The following is a 19,383-nucleotide window of genomic DNA, read 5'->3' as shown; positions in this document are numbered from 1 at the left end:
ACTGTGACTATGTTTGCAGTGAATATAAATGAGTGTCAGCACCATAGTAATGAATACTTATTACCAAAATAAGTTGGAAATAATGATTAAAAAGTAAAGGTCCTAAAATCAAGCCCTGAGGGACACTAGTACAAACTGGTCTAATATCAGACCTTAGCAACAAACTGTCTTTTGATCAAGCATGCAAGTGGTAGTTTTCAGAACTAAAACCACCGTGAAGCAGCATCAAGTTGCAAAAAAAAGGTAAAAACTTTGGTCAAAGGAAGGCAACACAATTAAAGGGATAGTTTACCCAAACATGATCAATCAGTCATCATTTACTCACACTCACATCATTCCAAACCTGTATGACTTTCTTTCTTCTGTGGAGCATAAAAGATGATATTTTGAAGAACGTTTGAAACAAAACACTAATGTGTGGACAAAAAACTTTCAAAATTTCTTCCTTTCCATGGAAGAATTAAAATCATACAGGTTAGGAATGACATGAAGGTGAGTAAATGATGACAGCTATAGGTTGAGCGATACAAAGATTGATAGAATTGTGACACATTTGCCTGAAACGGTGGACTGTCACTCAAGATGAGACTAGACGTGGACCACAGACTTTAGGAAGATGTCACACACTTACATTACAAACACGTGCATTACAAACATTAAATACATTACAAACACGTGCTTCATGACTAACTGAACTTTCACCTGTCATCAGTCATCAGTGTTCAGTCATCAGAATCAGTGTTCAAATATGAACTTTATACTTACACTTTGAAGTTATGAAGTTACATCACTGTTTAGCAATGTGTGCAGTGTGTGTACATATTCTGAAAAAAAATAAATCTCATGTATGACTCATTTAATCAAAACACGAAAAGTCAAATAATAGCTATTCAGTGAGTTTCCATACCTGGTCGGGGTGAACAATGAAGTGGAAAGTAAACAAAGCCCTAAAGTCATCAGATGATCATCAAGTCTATAAGACTCAATCATAATTATCATAAGCATCTAAAAATAGATGAAATGACCTTCCAGCTTGGTAACTATTGCTAAGACCAGATTTACAGAACGTCCCGTAGAAATGCATTGAGCATTTTGGCGATTTTCAGTAAAATGTGCTCCTAGAATAGTCAAATCGATTAGATATTATTTTTGCATCAATTGCAAAGCAATTTATCTGCCATTTTTCATTAAATTAATTGTAAAAAACAAAAAAAGAATCACACATGAACAAAAACAGCAGACTGTTAATCAAAATGAAAGCAAACGCTTTTCATAGTCAACAGAAAAGAGAAACGCCTCATTTGAAAATGAAAGGAGAGCCAAAGCTTGTCTGAGAACAAAGGGTCAATAGTCTGGTGAGAAATTAACATCAAATTATCTATAATAAACAGAGGATCCTGCCTCTGTAACTACAGGACCGTTTCCACCAGGTGGCACTGTTTTAATAACAACGCAAGTAACTATTTGATGCAATTCCCTTTTCTGCCACAAGAGGAACATATTCACAACCCTGCTCCTGGAGACGCAAAGTCCTGACTCCTGCAGAGTTCAGCTCCTAGTCAAACACACCTGAACCAGCTGATCAAGGACTTCAAGACCCCTGCCTGTGATTTGCATGAACTGATCGAATGTATATCTTGAATGCAATATAAAAGTGTCTGCCAAATGCATAAACGTAAATGTAATCATTGCTGTGTACTTTGACCCTTATTCTGATATTGATGGTGTCCGGCAGGGTTAGATACGGCTCAAGGTAATGTAATAGTGAAAGTGAGGTAATAGTAAAGAACTTAGTTAAAAACACTTAGAGGCTGATTTAAACTAGATCATAAAGAGAAGGTGATACAAAGAGGCATGTGACGGCACTGCACAGCTCTCAGAAATGGTTAAAGACGTGTTAGTGACCTTTTCGACACACTTTCATCACTTCTCTACCACTCGAGATGTTTTAAATGGTAGAATTATGACTCTAAACTGCATACCACTTTCCTGCAGTGTAAGGGAAGACACGTTACCAAGTAAATGTATAGTTTTCAGCACCTACATCAGAGTGACAAACATAGCTATCAGATGTGTTTTTGTATTCTGGGACCGTTTTAAACGTATGATTTTCTCAGACAAACCTTAATTCTTCCAAGGCCTCGATTGTCAAACTTCTGACTGAACATCATTCTTGTCCCAACATGCAACTCTGGAGAAAACACAACAGCACGGTAGGATGCACTGATTTTTTCTAAATGGTTTAGTTTTGCATTAAAAAAAACTAGAAGGTTGATCTTTTCAGGTAGTCATACCTTAAACAGACAGCAGGTGGCGCCTAAGGATTTATCAGAGACTGTGAGTGCAACTCATTCTGAATTCCTACATTTAAATTGATATGAAAAGACATTCATTCAGCAGACACCTTTACCCAATGCAACCTACAGTACACACTTAGTACCGATATAGTCGCCTAGGAGGAACCTGAGGGAAGGGGTCTTTTCTCGAGGGGTCATGGCTCGTTCTTTGTAGGGTTCAAACTAACAGATTTCTGCATATTGGCTTTCATTTTTGGCCAGCACACAACCATGTTTGCAAAAGAGAATGTTTGGAAAAAAATGAAGTATCAAAGAATTCAAAGCATCTCTGGAAAGTCCTGATGTGCGTAACTGTAAAACCTAACCATTCATCTGACAATAGAAATATTTTTTAACATGTATAGACATTGATACACATTTTACCAACTTTATTAGGTGTTTTGTGAAGTGCTGTGGTGAGGTTTAGTGGTTACGGATCTCCATTTGTGACTGAAAGATTGCAGGTTCAAATCCTAGAAGATCGGATTCATGAACTACCACCATTGAGATGCTCCCAGGCCCCAACAACAAGACTGTACCTGTGGTAAAGATATACTGTAGCTCCAAACATCGGCTTAGTGAAGAAAACCCAGAATAGCAACTAATCAGATCAAACCAAGAGGTGCTGCATGTGTTTTACTTTGGAATTTGAAAGTGTTTCTTTCTCAATGGAGTTTGAAATTTGGTCCTCCAACTTTAATTCTTGGTTTCTTTGCTTCCAACACACCTTCAGTCCTTGACTGATCAAACAGCTACATTGACCAAGGGTTGAAAAATGGAGGAAGACAAGACAAAGAACACATCAAAAACCAGACATTCATTTTGCTCCTCTTCTAGTGAATCTGGTGGATTCTGGAGTCTTTGTGCCAAATGTAAGCAACAGAGTCATCTTCAGTAGTTAGCATTAAGTGCTGGGTTTGATGACGAGTTCCTACAAATTGACACAGGAACTCAAGGATAGCAGTTTCTTGCATCATAGATGCAAGCTCTCTGGTTCTACTCGCCCCATTCTGAGCGGGATTCGAACCAGTGTTTCCAGCATGGGAGGCAAGCACGCTAACAAGGATGCTAAAGACCGCAGCCTCTAGCATCAGTCAGATGCCTCTTTAGACAATGGGAGTGAGGCTTACCTGCACAGCTCTTACTAGCAGGCCTCCGTTACATACAGAGGGAATTGAATCAGTCACCCAAGTAGGGTAATGATCTAGAGGGAATGTCAGATTGGGAACCTTGGACATTGTGCCCACCAAAAAAAAAAACAAAAAAAAAAAACAAGAGTCTTTGGCACATGCAATAAATGAGGCAAGCAACAATATTTTGGAGGCCTGACCTAAACTTTGTAGGTGTAGTCTAGCGTAGTCAAAAGATGAAAGATCTGGACAGGTAACAGATTGCTTGAAACCCTGCAAGAATGGATCCTTGATCCCAAGCCAAAACCACTTCAGGAGGACCATCCCTACAAGAGAATATGGTGATAGTGAGCGAAAGCTGAGAAAAATGTGAGAAAAATGTGAGATAAGAGACCTCTTGTACACTGGGATCAAAGTATTTCTACCCATGCAATTCAATTGCAATGCAACAAGGAGATGGAATGGGGGGCATTGCTGGCAACAAAAATGCTGCTTCGAGGCTAGTGCACCAGCGATCTTGGTGGACTTTATCAGCACCTCTTTTCTTGTCTATCATCTTAAATAAGTGTCCAAGTTTTGGAAGACTTATTCTGATCATTATTCCGGTACCAAAGATGGGGCATCTAGTACATACTTTGAGGCGCTTAGAGAGGCTCGATCTGTAGTCCTTCAACCCATTGATATTACTGAACACAGACCTGATCAAAGGTGGTCTTCCACCAGAATAAAGTTTGCCAATGCATAACATCCACCTGGACCAGTCAGGACCACAGTTTAACACCTGGTTCAAAGGATGGGGTCACTGTCCTGGCTACTTGTGGAGCTTTTCCACTGCATGGTACGGCACTGTACGGTTCAGTACAGCTCACTTTTGGGGGGTTTTCCACTGGGTACAGACAGTACCTGGTACCTGATACTTTTTTTAGTACCACCTCGGCCGAGGTTCCAAGCGAGTCGTACCGTTACTAAAACGTGACGTGTAAACCCTGCTGATCACTGATTGGCTGGAGAAAATCGTCACTGCCTAGTCATTTGAAATTTTATTTATTTATTTTTTTTTTTTTGCGTCATTTGAACTTGCGAGACACAACAGACCCGCTAGATTTAAATCAGCACAGCCAGCGAAGGATCGAACGCAACTGTTTTGAATGAGCGCACCTTTCTTTTAACAACCAAAAAATGGCCGTTTCATTGTCTGTTGAAGAAGTACAGACTGTCCTCTCGTTGATAGCCGAGGAGCGGATGGAGCGATGCAGTGTTTTTCAGGAGTCACGGCAGTAGAGGCGGCGCGACTATAACGACACTTGACTAATCCTGCCCAATCTAAAGCGGTACTAAACTGTAGTGGAAACGCAAACCGAGCCGAACTGAGCTGTTCCGTGCCATTCTGAACCGTGCCGAGCCGAGTCGTACCAAGCAGTGAAAGAGCGCCATTGGACTGACACAAACCGGCACCTTAGTTTTCTCCAGGAGGTCTCCCATCCTGGTACTGTCCTGGCTCAACCCTGCTTTGCTTCAGTGGGTAACTAGTCAAGAGCTGCAGAGTGATAGGCTGCCAGCGGCCAACTCCCTCGACAATATTTGCCAAAAGGGTTGGGAAAAAAGTTAGAAGGACTTTGAATGTGCCATTGCCTGGCCTCATACAAACTGTATAGCGTTTCTGCATGTGATATCCCACAACTCAATCTTTCACCAAAGCATGTCCAAGTTGGAGACCCCAGAGGTGGTGAAGCGTATCTACCACAAACACAGAAAGTGCATGGCTGCCTTCTTGGCTTCCAGTTCAAAATTATTGAATTACAAACATTTATATTGCAACATAAGAAAAATGTTCTAGCCTCATACATCAGTGATGAAACATTTGTGTGGTTTGGATCTACTGTCTGGCTGCAGGCCCACCTCTTTGTCCAGCCAAGCGGTTGTGGGGATGTATGATAGCTGCTGACATTAGCAGTGCTGAAATCTTATTTCAACAAAACAGAAGCATGTTCATATATGGATTGACAGAACACCACTCATCAAGAAAACATCTTGCCGACTTTACATATGACTACAGATTCAGTTGGCTTGAGATCAGGCTCAATCCTAGCCTTCTGGCTCCGAACTTCTCTAGCTCGGGTCATTTTTATGGTTCAGTAGGTGAAAATGGTGCATCTCATCAATTACAGCACTAATGATTTGAGGAATCATTCCTCATGTGAGACCCTGGACCATAAAACCAAAGGGTCCATTTTTCGAAATTGTGATTTATGCATCATCTGAAAGTTGAATAAATAATCTTTCCATTAAATGTATGGTTTGTTATGATAGGACAATATTTGTCTGAGATACAACTATTTGAAAATCTGGAATCTGAGGGTTGCAAAAAAATCTAAATATTGAGAAAATCTCCTTTAAAGTTGTTCAAATTAAGTTCTTAGCAATGCATATTACTGATCAAAAATGAAGTTTTGATAGAATTACGGTAGGAAATTTACAATATATCTTTACTTAATATCCTAATGATTTTTGGCCTAAAATAAAAATGTATAATTTTGATCCATATAATGTATTGTTGGCTATTGCTACAAATATACCCGTGCTACTCATGACTGCTTTTGTGCTGCAGGGTCACATATAGTCAACATAGGGCTAGCAACTTCCAAGTCATGGGTTTGATTACCAGGGAACGCATGCACCGATAAAATATAAAGACTGTTGAATGGGTCAATGAGTTATTGGGTTGGTGGTTTTGAAATATTTGTAATCCAAAGTATGAGCTATCATAATATGGCGATGCACTTCCTCACAAGGACCACTAAATGTGAGGTTGTTTTCAAGATCCAAACTCGTTCAATAGCCTATGTTCAGTTCGTAGCTCAACTTAAATTGGTCAGCTGACACTGAGAGAAAAAACAGAGCCCCCTATTGGCAGTGCTGGGTAGTACTGCAGTAAAACAATTACAGTAATTTAGAACGATTAAATTAATGAGTAATTTCTTAAATTAAGATAATTGGCTTAAAGATGCAGTATGATGACATACTGTTGTATAATTTATTGTTCAGTTTGAAAAGTAAGTCACAGTGAGTAAGCCAATATTCAGCATAAGCGGTTTCACTATTGTGATATAAACTGCAAGCATCTCCATCATTATTAGAGCACAGTGTTGGGTGTTGGCACTATTTCGACAAACTATTTCCCCGTCTAAATACTGTAAAGCTGATATAAAGCCACCCAGCTTTATATCAAGCCAATGTAAAGCTGCTTTGACACAATTTGCATTGTTAAAAGCGCTATACAAATAATATTGACTTGACTTGTTTTCAGCAAGGACACTGGTAGTTTATCTAGAGTAAGCTAGCATCAGTACAGGTCAGGGAATTAATGTCACCTGTCTTTTCATTCTCTCTAAACCCTCATTGGCTCAAAGCCCCAACCACTCACATAATTTCCAGAGCAGACCTAATTCTTGTGGACGGAAACTACTAGGCCGCCTTGGAAGGTTCTTAAGCGACAGTGAGAGACACTTTCAACTCGTAGAGAAGAAAGTGTGTGTCTATATTAGTAGGTCAAGGGGGAAAGCCTTAGTTTAATTTATATTATCACAGTGTTTCTTCCCAATCCATACGCATACTAAAGGGTGAATCCCACAAAAGCATGCCCAGGCCACATTTCACAATAAAATAAATAAATAAATAAAATACTAAAAAACAACAAAAAAAGTTGCACAATTACTTCAATTATTTATTATTATTATTTATTTCATTGTATTATTATTTTGCATTAGGTAATGAGAATGTTGGTGGTAAACATGTTTATTTATCATGAAACTAAATGTCATAATGCAAAAAGTGCAGTTTTTTTAAAGAGGTATATGTTTTGCAACTGAAAAAAAAATTAATTGAATTTACTAAAGTAAGTGGTTGCACTCAATTTAGTTTAGCTACATTTAAATAAATTTAGTTGACTAACTTTCAACATATTATTATTATTATTTTTTTAAATGTAGCTAAAATAAATTGTTTGCAACCACTCACCTTAAAAAAAATTAGTATTTTTTTTCCTGTGTACCAAAGCACAAACTGTTTGAGGAAAACCATTAATCAATTTATACAGGACTATACATTTGCACATTATATTAGTATACCAACTCAAAAATGGTAACTGATCATGCAAAAGCACCATCAGACTGTACTGTCCAGGTGGACCTCCTGGTTTTTCACATTTATTCATTGCTATAAAGAAAGAGACAAATGTATAAGAAACTTATGAAGCTATAAATATAGATTCTATATATAGAAATTGAACAAATGTGAAAATATGGTGACTGGTGGGGACACTCAGAACTGTATTTCCTGTGATTGTATATGTATTAGTCATTATGTGAGATTATTCATTAATGCCTAATGTATTAGTATTGTTGAACAGCACTGACCTCTGGTGGAAGAAACTTGAGGTGAAGCTCCCACAGTTAAGAGTCAAAACTGATGCTGAAAAGGAACACATTCAAAATCTTGTCAAATGCAATCCTAGTAGAAAACCATTTTGCACAAATTGAGGTGAAATATTTATTGCTCATTCCTTTGATGCAACTGGTGCAACTTGTTCATCTTTACAAAGAAATCTACATAAATTAACCTGCAAATTGATATTTCATTGCCAACACATGGAATCAAATTGTTTGCTGTAGCTGAAGAATAATTGATCATTTTAGCTTCTTATAAACATTTTTCTCAAATGCACAAAATTACTCGGACTTCACAGGAATCACTGACAGAACCGGTTAATCTGTTCTGAAGAAACTTCACTTTATTGTTTTCTGCTTCTAATGAAGTTATGAACAGTGCACACATTTCTAAGTATTTAAAAGACACATATGTAGCACACATGTGCAACTTTAAGGCTAAAGTCAGATGCAAGGGGGAAAAATGTAAGGAATAAATTAAAGGATACGTCAATATGTTCTATAAATGTTAATATCTAAGGAGAACACAATGTATTAGCAACACTGAAGTTTCCAGCAGAATAATCAATAGTACAAAATAAATTACTTCTAAAATAACTTTTACTGTAACTTCTGATCACACTGCAAAAAAGTGAAGTTCTTCTTCAGTATTTTGTCTTGTTTTCCAGTCCAAATGTCTAAGAATTCTTAAATAAAGGTAGATGCAAAAGTTGAAGTTGGAAACTCGCTGAATTTTGTTCTCTTACAAAACAAGACTTCATATCTTTATTTCTCAAGTAAATGTATACCGATTTAAGGATGCTCAGATATTTGTACCGGAAAACAAGACAAAAATACAGACAAAGATCTTCATTTTTGCAGTGCATGCAACATTTAATGCCATAACTTTATTAATTGAAGACTTTCTGCTCCAATTTAAGACCTTTAAAAGCCTTAATTTTTAAGTAATAATAAAACAAACAAAATCCATAATAAAGAATAATTGAAAGTGTCCATATATACAGACATGCTCATGCATGCTTACCTGTCTCTGCGTGTCTCCTGCGCATGCATCTCTGCCTCTCTCTCTGCCGGTCTCTCCTCAGCCGTGTGTGTGCAGACGGGGTGGAACAGATGGGGTGAAAGCGTCCTTTTATGCAGAACAGTGTGTGTTGTGCCAGTAGCAGGGTTGAACCCAGAGCCAATGGGAGGGAAACATGTGCACAAGACCATCTGCAATGGAAAAACAAATCCTGTAAAGACTGGATGGATTTCGTTGAGCTAGGGAAAACTGCCCAGATGTCGAAGGCTTGAGCAACAGATGTTGTACTCTCTACCTAACATACATAAACATACACACACACACACACATTAGTGTGCTTATCAGCTGGTCAATAAGAACTACTGAATTCGTTAGAAAAACATATTGAACAATTCAATTATGGAGCGTAATATTTGTGCTTTTAAAAAATCACTTGTTACCAGAAAAATCTTGGCATGAACTGCAAAAAAAAAAGAGACTAAACTAAAAGGTGAGTAAAAATGGTAAAAAAAAAAAAAAAAAAAAAATTCACTTATCTCTTATGTATGCATGTAAACTTAAAACATGCGCTTGCCCTTATGCATGCATGCATTTAAAATATACACTTGCCTCTATGCATGCATGTAAACTTAAAATATATTTGCCCTTTTGCATGCATACATAAAGTTATACACTTTCCCTTATGCATGCATGTAAACTTAAAATATATTTGCCCATTTGCATGCATACATAAAGTTATACACTTTCCCTTATGCATGCATACATTTAAAATATACACTTGCCTCTATGCATGCATGTAAACTTAAAATATATTTGCCCTTATGCATGCATGCATAAAGTTATACACTTTCCCTTATGCATGCATACATTTAAAATATACACTTGCCTCTATGCATGCATGTAAACTTAAAATATATTTGCCCTTATGCATGCATACATAAAGTTATACACTTGCCCTTATGCATGCATGCATTTAAAATATACACTTTCCCTTATGCATGCATGTAAACTTAATATACACTTTCCCTTATGCATGCATGTAAACTTAATATACACTTGCCCTTATGCATGCATGTAAACTTAATATACATTTGCCCTTATGCATGCATACTTGCCATCTTCCCTTTTCCAGTACCATTTATCTCAGTATATAGCATGACTTTCTCTGTAGTTTCGCTGGCATCGCTGCTGCTTTGGAAAGTGATGGACAAAGCTTCTGCTTTTCACTCTGATTCTGTGAATAGGTTGGCGGCGTTCGCCTTTAGCTCGGCTGACCATATGCCATCACGCTAATCCAGAAAGAGTTGTAAAGCTCTCAGGTGAATGGACACCTGCAACTTTTATTTGTGAACCAAAGCTCATACAGTAGATTCTCACACAGGTGTTCGATATTTACTTTCACCTGATTTAGATTGGACCGATTTAATTAACGAACAGATGCATTCTGGAGAAAGCCTCTTAGGACACTTCTTTTAGAAACTTTCAAGCAGCACAGACTCAAATGTAAGAATAAACCATGTGCACTCACTCACAAGAGGGCTTTAGTACATATGTGTCCCTGGACCACAAAACCAGTCATAAGTGTCAATCTATATAATTGAATAAATATGCTTTCCATTGATGTATGGTTTGTTATGATAGCACAATATTTATACAAAAAAATCTAAATATTGAGAAAATCACCTTTAAAGTTGTTCAAATGAAGTTCTTAGCAATGCATATTACTAATCAGAAATGAAGTTTTGATATATTTACGATAGGAAATTCACAAAATATCTTCATGGAACATGATCTTTACTTAATATCCTGATGATTTTTGGCATGAAAGAAAACTCAATAATTTTGACCCATACGATGTATTTTTGGCTATTGCTATAAATATACCCCAGAGAGTTAAGACTGGTTTTGTGCTCCAGGGTCACATATGCACTTAAAAGAATGAAACACAAATGACAATTTCACCATCTGACAACTCAAAAGAAGAAAATAGCACATTCATAGAAACATTATCAGCTGATCTGAGTGAATGAAATGACAATGACTCTGACTCTCTCTCTCTGTCTGTCTGTGTGTGTGAGAGAGAGAGAGAGAGAGAGAGCTTAACCTGGCAGTCTGTGCATATGCTGACAGCATCTGTGTGAGCGTAAGCCAGCAAACACCAACCAATCACACGACATCAACTCTCATTCACAATGTTCACTCAACACAGACAATACTCTCTCAATGAGACACTGTGCGATGATGACCAAACCTCTGTAACATTAATATATATTCCAGTTGTGCAGTGAAAATGATTCATATTAAAAGAATTAAACATATACAAAAATAAACAAATACATTAAATTAACAAAATAACCATAAAAAAATAATTTAAACAATTAAATTGAATAATAAAATTCATTTTAATTAAATAAATTGCACATCAAATTTAAAATAAAAATAACAAATACATTAAAACAATTTAAATAAATTGTACTTAAAACGTAATAAAAATATGTAAATTCTAATTTGAACCTTACTGTCAGCAAACTCCTAAACATCACTTCAGAATCTGCTAGACCTACAGAGAGAATAACATTATAATCACCAGAGATGTTATCCATAACCCTGAATCTGTCTTTCAACACAAATGATGTAATGATACACATTTTAAGAGTGACTTAAGTCAACAAATAGGCTACTTTATGAAGAGGTTATATACTGACGCTTTTTCCTCATTGGGTTTAAACCATGTATTTTTATATTCCATCACTCAAAACCATCAAATCATCAAATTAAAACCCAAACCTTCATGTTGCCATTTTTTTTTGTTCACAACCACTCACTTCAGTATGAATCTCCTGATTGGAAATCACTTGAGTCGTAAATATGACGTGATTGATCGCGCTGGCGTATCGGGAAATGTCACGATATAACGCTGAATGCGCCACGATAACGCGAGCACTCCGAAGATGTTCCATTGATCGGCCGATATTACTTCTTATAGGCTATCGGTCAACGATATGTCATGTTTGAGAGCAGATTTTTGATGACGACCAAACAAACCTGATTCAGATGTCAAAAACATCATGTCCGTGCCACCCGCGTAGTCTCGGTCTCCGTCGAGCGTGAGTGTGAGTAAAAAAATAAAAAATACATAGAAAAAACACAACATTCCCCGGGTTACAATTAAAAAGCTACAAAAAATACCAACTTACTTCCTTACGCATTCACCTTCCACTCCCTCCAACAGAGTGACCAGGCAGGGAATTGAATTCTGAATAAAGACTTCAAAATTCAATCTTTTTATATTTTATTCAAATTGTTAAGTAAAATATAAATAATGAAATACTATAAATAATCGTAATAATAATACAATAAAATGATAAATACATTTGTATTGTTTATATTTAATATCAATTAATATAGTGAAAACTTAACAAAAAAGCTCAAATAAAGTTATATATTATTCTTTATATATATATATTATTTTTATTATTATAATTTTTTTTTTGGATTGGTTTTATAAGGTAAAATGTGATCTATTATGTTCTTGACATTGATTCTCTGAAAAATCCTGTGATCATTATGCCGAATTCTTGGACTTCACTTGCGCTTCATGCACTTGTAAGGTCACTTGGAGTAGCAAACATTACTATCCTGAGGAAAGTGCTGCAGATTGCCAGCATATTAGTATGGGATTTTGTGGAAGGTGGTTAAGATCTTGGCAAAATGCCGATAGCCTTGTCGCTCAAGGTCAGTGCTTTGTTAGTGGATTACAGTGTGAAACACCTGTAACCAGACACACTGCTTTCAGACCTATTCAACCCACAACAAACCCTCCAGGATTCAGTCTAACAGGATTCAGTGTGGACTGTGTGTCGAAAACCACTGGACAGAGACCAGCAGAAACTGGGTAGAACCTGATTAGAGTTTACTTGATTTTGGAGATGATATCAGATAGATATTAGTTTTACATTTCGTTTTTAGTGTTATAAACACGTATTTTCTCGACTGCTATTGTCAGCATGCTCCCTTGCGAATTTTTAGGAACCATGTTGCCATTTTCAGCATTACAGCAAATTTACTGTAACGTACTTCTTTCAGAGTAAAATATTTACTAGAACATAATAATAAAAGAAAGAGAGATGAATATGGATAAAAAAAATAGATAGGCCTACAAGTGATAATTGCTACTTATTGACGTTTGTAATTCAAATCATGTTAAAGCAATTGCTTAGCCTGTTAACATTAACCTAAATAGGCCTATTATTACCTATTTCAAGACTTTAAAAAAAGTTTTTGCTGCAATTCGCTGTGAAGTTATTGTTTTACCTCAGAATTTTTCTTACCTCGGACGAACTCCTTCTGCTTTTCCGGTTTAACAAGGACTTTTCAAACTCTGCTGCTCTGTGTTTCACGGAAACCTGGCTGAACGACACCATTCCAGACAGCGCGTTATATCTGCCTAATTACCAGCTGATCAGAGCAGATCGCGACGCAGAATCAACGGGGAAATCACACGGTGGCAGACATGCTTCTACATCAATGAGAGGTGGTGTACAGATGTATCTGTGTTAAAGAAGATGTGCTGTTCTGATCTAGAAACACTTTTCATCAACCGTAAACCTTTCTACTCGCCGCGGGAGTTCTGCTCGTTCATTCTCGTGAGTGTCTACATTCCGCCGCAAGCGCACGCGAGCACAGCTTTACAGAAACTCACTGATCTGATCACAGAGAGTGAGCAACAACACCCGGACTCTGTTTTAATCATTCTCGGGGACTTTAATAAAGCAAATCTCTCCCGTGAACTGCCAAAATACAGACAGCACATCACATGTCCCACCAGAGACAGTAATTTATTGGATCACTGTTACACAACAATAAAGGACACATATCACTCGGTTCCATGAGCAGCTTTAGGACTCTCTGATCACTGTTTGGTTCATCTTATTCCGACCTACAGGCAGAAACTTAAATCCGTTAAACCTGTATTAAGGACTGTAAAGAGATGGACTAATGAGACAGAGCAGGTTTTACAAGCCTGTCTCGACCTGACTGATTGGACTGTTTTTGAAGCTGCTGCAAACGATCTGGATGAGCTCACAGAGACTGTAACATCATATCTCAGTTTCTGTGAGGATATGTGCATTCCTAACAGGACTCATCTAATCTACAACAACGACAAACCGTGGTTCACTGCAAAACTCAGACAGCTCCATCAGGCCAAAGAAGATGCTTACAGGAATGGGGGCAGAGTCTTGTATAAACAGGCCAAATACACACTAGAAAAGGAGATCAGAGTGGCAAAGAGGAATTATTCCGATAAGTTAAGGATCCAATTCTCTTCCAGTGACACAGCTTCAGTGTGGAAAGGTCTGAAAGACATCACCAATTACAAGACACCATCCCCCAGCACTGTGGAGAATCAACAACTGGCAGATGATCTGAATGAGTTCTACTGCAGGTTTGAATCATCACCATTCACACCTCCTGCAACCCCCCTCTCCCCCACACCTGAACTGCAGATAAGAGAAGATGACGTGCGCCAGGTCTTCAAAAAGAACAAGAGAAGGAAGGCACCAGGCCCAGATGGTGTGACACCAGCCTGCCTAAAAACCTGTGCTGAGCAGCTGGCCTCCATCTTCACACACATCTTCAACAGATCACTGGTGCTGTGTGAAGTCCCCTCATGCTTCAAACGCTCCACCATCATCCCCATCCCAAAGAAACCCAAGATTACAGGATTTAACGACTACAGACCTGTGGCTCTAACGTCTGTGGTCATGAAGTCACTTGAAAAACTGGTTTTGGCTTATCTGAAGGACATCACTGGTCCCTTACTGGACCCCCTGCAGTTTGCCTACAGAGCAAACAGGTCTGTGGATGATGCAGTCAAGATGGGACTGCACTTCATCCTGCAGCATCTGGACAGACTAGGGACTTATGTGAAGATCCTGTTTGTGAACTTCAACTCTGCCTTTAACACTCCAAAACCTCCATTCCAAACCTCCTCCTGTCCAAACTAACTCAGCTCTCCGTCCCCACCTCCGCCTCATCCAGGATGGTGATGAGTCTGCTTACAGACAGCAGGTTGAGCAGCTGGCTGTCTGGTGCAGTCTTAATAACCTGGAGCTTAACACGCTCAAAACTGTGGAGATGATCGTGGACTTCAGGAGAAACCCCTCTGCTCTCCCCCCACTCACCATCATGAACAGCACTGTGACTGCAGTGGAGTCATTCAGATTCCTGGGCACCACCATCTCTCAGGACCTGAAGTGGAATATTCACATAGACTCTATTGTCAGGAAGACCCAGCAGAGGTTGTACTTTCTTCGTCAGCTGAGGAAGTTCAACCTGCCACAGGACTTACTGAAACAGTTCTACTCTGCCATCATTGAATCCATCCTCTGCACTTCTATAACTGTCTGGTTCAGCTCAGCTACAAAATCTGACCTCAGAAGACTACGGAGGGTAGTCCGGACTGCTGAGCGAATCATTGGTACAACTCTCCCCACTCTCCAAGAACTGTACTCATCCAGAGTGAGCAAAAGGGCTGGTAAAATCACTCTGGACCCCTCACATCCAGCACACTCCCTCTTTGAACTGTTACCGTCTGGTCGACGCTACAGAGCTCTGAGCACCAGAACGACCAGACACAGGAACAGTTTCTTCCCTCAGGCAATCTCATGAACACTTGAACTCTTAACAATAAACATGAAACACACAACACTATCATACTTTTTGTCTTATTTAACACACATACTTATTACATTTCAAATTTGCACCTAACATACCTGTACATACCGAATTGTCTATTTTGTATATTGTGTTTGTGCTATTTGGCACATTGTCCATTTTTGTATATTTGTACATTATTTTATTTTTTATTTTTATTTTTTATTATCTGTGTTCTGTCCTGTTGCTGTCATTCTGTCACACTGTGGAGCTACTGTCACTAAAACAAATTCCTCGTATGTGCAAACATACCTGGCAATAAAGCTAATTCTGATTCTGAAATCTTCTCCGCTCCGTTAATGTTTTTTTTCGGCGAGACTTGCTACGAAATGATAAACACAGTTTCCTCACAGTATGTGAAATGTTTAGCACTTTATATTGCGTTAATGTCACAGATTTGCCGTTGAAGTTTGTTTTTAAGCTTTATTTTCCTTTTTTAGTCAAACACTTCACTGTCGAAAGTTCAACAAAAGTTGTCATGTGACATGGCTGTATTTTTCGCTTACAAGTTACTAGGCTATGGTTGTTCCTAAAATGTTTAATTAATAAGATTTTATTTAATGTTTAGATTTGGTTTGTATAAAGTTGAAAAATGTATTGAGACGTTAAGGAAATCTGGGCAGAATGCAACATTGCGATTTTTTTTGTTTTTGTTTTTTTTTACCGTTTCGTACTTCGATTAGCGCTTAATTTGAAGAGTAGGCTATGTATAGCAATTTTCAAAATTGTAAGATTTTTATTCGTCACATACACAGAATACAACTCGGAGTGAGATGTAAAACAGGTCAGCTACTCAGAAGGTGTAGGCTATTAAATATGAGATATAAACAGTGTTGGGGAGTATAGTTACATGTAACGGAATTACGTAATTTAAATACAAAATAAATGTAATTAATCAGTTACAGTTACTGAGAAAAAAAAAGTACTTAAATTACAGTTACTTGTGAAAATGTTAAGAATTACAAAGGGGGTTACATCTCAATTGTATTCACACACAGTCACATGCAGATTTAATTGATTTCTTTCATAAATTGCAGTGACTGCTCTTGAGACGCCATTGTTTCAGGAGTTTAGGACACATGCTTATTCAATAACTCCTATTTGGATTAATGTATTTGCTTTATTTTTTAAGATTAGCTTGTTTTTTTCTAAGCTACTGTTACACTGTAAAAAGTGATAAGTTGACTTAACTTAAAAAAATTGAGGGAACCTGTTGCCTTAAAATGATTAAGTAAATAATAATTAAATTACATTAATTTGACAATTCACTTCACTTATTTTTTTAAATTATTATTTACTTAATCGTTTTAAGGCAACAGGTTTCCTATAGATGCCAGTGTTTCCTGTCATAACTATGCAAAGATTTGATTTCATAAACGTATCATAGCTATTAAACTATTTCGTATGAGTTTAAATCTGTATTTAACCTCAGAATGATCTCAAAGTCAGTCTGATTTTGCGGTTGCTGTGCTTTAAAATGAAAGTATTATAATTTTTAATGCAAGTGATGAAGGATTTTGAAAGTCTGCAGTGTTTAGTACTATAAGGTTAACCCTGTCTGATTTACATGTTTTAAAAATGATTTAAAAATTACATTAGAAAACATAAGAAATTTAGAAAAGTATTCAAATGTAATCAGTTACATTACTTTAATAAAGTAATTTAAATAGTTACACTACTTCTGACATTTTAAATAGGGTAACTTGTAATCTGTAACCCATTACATTTCCAAAGTAACCTTCCCAGCACTGGATATAAAGTAGCCTACATTTAAAATGTTTTTCATTGCGTTGGATAGATTGATTATTTACACAAGTCTTTTATCAGCTCCTCTTCGCGTATCTGTCCACAAACACAAAATACTGTTTTACCCAAAAACTTTGGCTAAAGCAATATTTTACTAGAAAAGTTTTGAATCCTGTGGTTATTCACAGACATTATGCTAAAGAATAAAAAAAAGCAACAGACCCAATTAATTTCTAAAATATGTTTTTCTAAATATCACTGCTTGTTATAAATATTATTATTATTATTTATGAATGCTGCAGGAATGACGCTATCCAGCAGGGCTTTCTGTTTTTTCCCTCAAGAAAAACAAAAAGTGAACTTCCTGTTTCGGGGTGGTCCACGGAGTCTGAGAGAGAGAGAGAAAGAGAGGGGGAGGTCTCGCATTCTCGCGCTGCCGCTGCAGCTTTGGGCTCTCGGGGACCGGCGGAACCGAATATGGAATCTCTTTTCTAAATTCCAACTTTAGAGAAAACTTCTGCGGAGTTTGTGCTGATGTGAGTCCAGAGCGGAGAATAAAATTCACAAGAGGAGAGTTTAGCGCTCCTATCTGCATCTGCATCTGTGTGTGTGTGTGTGTGTGTGAGGAGAAAGAGGGGCTTTATTGGAAATTCTCGAACCCCCATCGGGACGCTCTCGGCTTTCAGCTCCGCTCGCGCAAGTTTTCCAGGGAGAAGTGGAGTTTGCTGGGATCAGCGCGAGGCCACACAGACTGATGAAGGCAGAAGCGAGTCCTCGAAGGTAACGCGCGATTCCTTCATATCACACACATGTGTGCAACTTATGTTTACTGTATAGAACGTGATGCGAACTTTTACAGATGTGGTGTTACTTTGTATCATGGCGGTGTACGTGTGAATAGGATCTGCAGTGCTGTCTAGTAAGTGTGCTGGAGTGTTAATCAAGTGGAATGTTTGCGTATTGATTAACAATCCAAACATGTGTGTCTATTACACACTCAGGCTGAGGGTCTCTTGAGGAAATGATGAACACATAAGTATTTAAGCAACTAATGCTTATTAAACGGGAGGAGAGATGTCATTTAAAGATGTCAAGAACTTCTCTGTACGGCTTTATTCTGAATGTTAGTTTTAATATCTGTATGATCTATTGGTTTTGTCCTGGGTTTAATTTTGCACATTATTTCTGCTTGTGAAGCGTGCATGACGGTGGTCTCTCGGGACTCTTGCTGTAGTATCCTGGTGGTCTCGCAGTCGTATCTCAAACTCAGACATTGCAACTAACGAAGCAAGCAACTAAGCAAGCTGTGTTTGTTTGCATGCTTATGTTTCATTTGGTTCTCTTCTGCATGTATTTTATCGATTGATGTGATGGTTCCAGTGTAGAGGTCAGTCTGTTCTTCTACAGGCCTCATCTCAACAGCTGTTTCTTGTAACGGGAAATATTTGAAGTGCGCAATATCTTTTCCAAATGTGTCTAACCTGAAGCCCCACCACAACACTGACTACGTGTCTTTTGACCGGAGATCTTCATATAAAGAGATACAAAAATCACAGAAAAATAAATAAATTATTTTATATATATATATATATATATATATATATATATATATATATATATACATATATATTACTGCTGTCAAACAATCGCATCCAAAATAAAAGTTTTAGTTTACATAATAAATGTGTAAACTGTGTATATTTATTATGTATATATAAATACAAACACATGCATGTATATATTTAATAATATAATATAATAATATTTTATATAATATAAAATAAGAATATAAATGTATATGCATGTAAATATTTTCAAAATATTTACTGTATGTGTGTGTCTTTTATATTAACAAATATACACAGCACACACACATATATAAACAAAAACTTTTATTTTGGATGCGATTAATTGCGATTAATCGTTTGACAGCACTAATATATACAGTAGTCAGTATATAGCTTATGTTGAATTATTTAGGTTTTTAT

General features: G+C 37.4%; 1 protein-coding gene across 1 annotated transcript in view; it reads left to right on the top strand.

Annotated features, from left to right (window-relative positions):
• The first annotated feature begins 17,778 nt into the window (after positions 1-17,778).
• The window catches only part of gli1 (GLI family zinc finger 1), a 58,463-nt gene continuing 56,858 nt past the window's right edge, over positions 17,779-19,383 (top strand). Inside the window, exon 1 of the mRNA XM_079432678.1 lies at positions 17,779-18,175. The gene's annotated coding sequence lies outside the window, so the exon portion shown is untranslated. The remainder of the gene's footprint in view (positions 18,176-19,383) is intronic.

This window comes from Barbus barbus (assembly GCF_936440315.1).
Source record: "Barbus barbus genome assembly, chromosome: 13".
Classification (NCBI taxonomy): Eukaryota; Metazoa; Chordata; class Actinopteri; order Cypriniformes; family Cyprinidae; genus Barbus; species Barbus barbus.
This window is presented reverse-complemented; position numbering and strand designations above follow the sequence as displayed.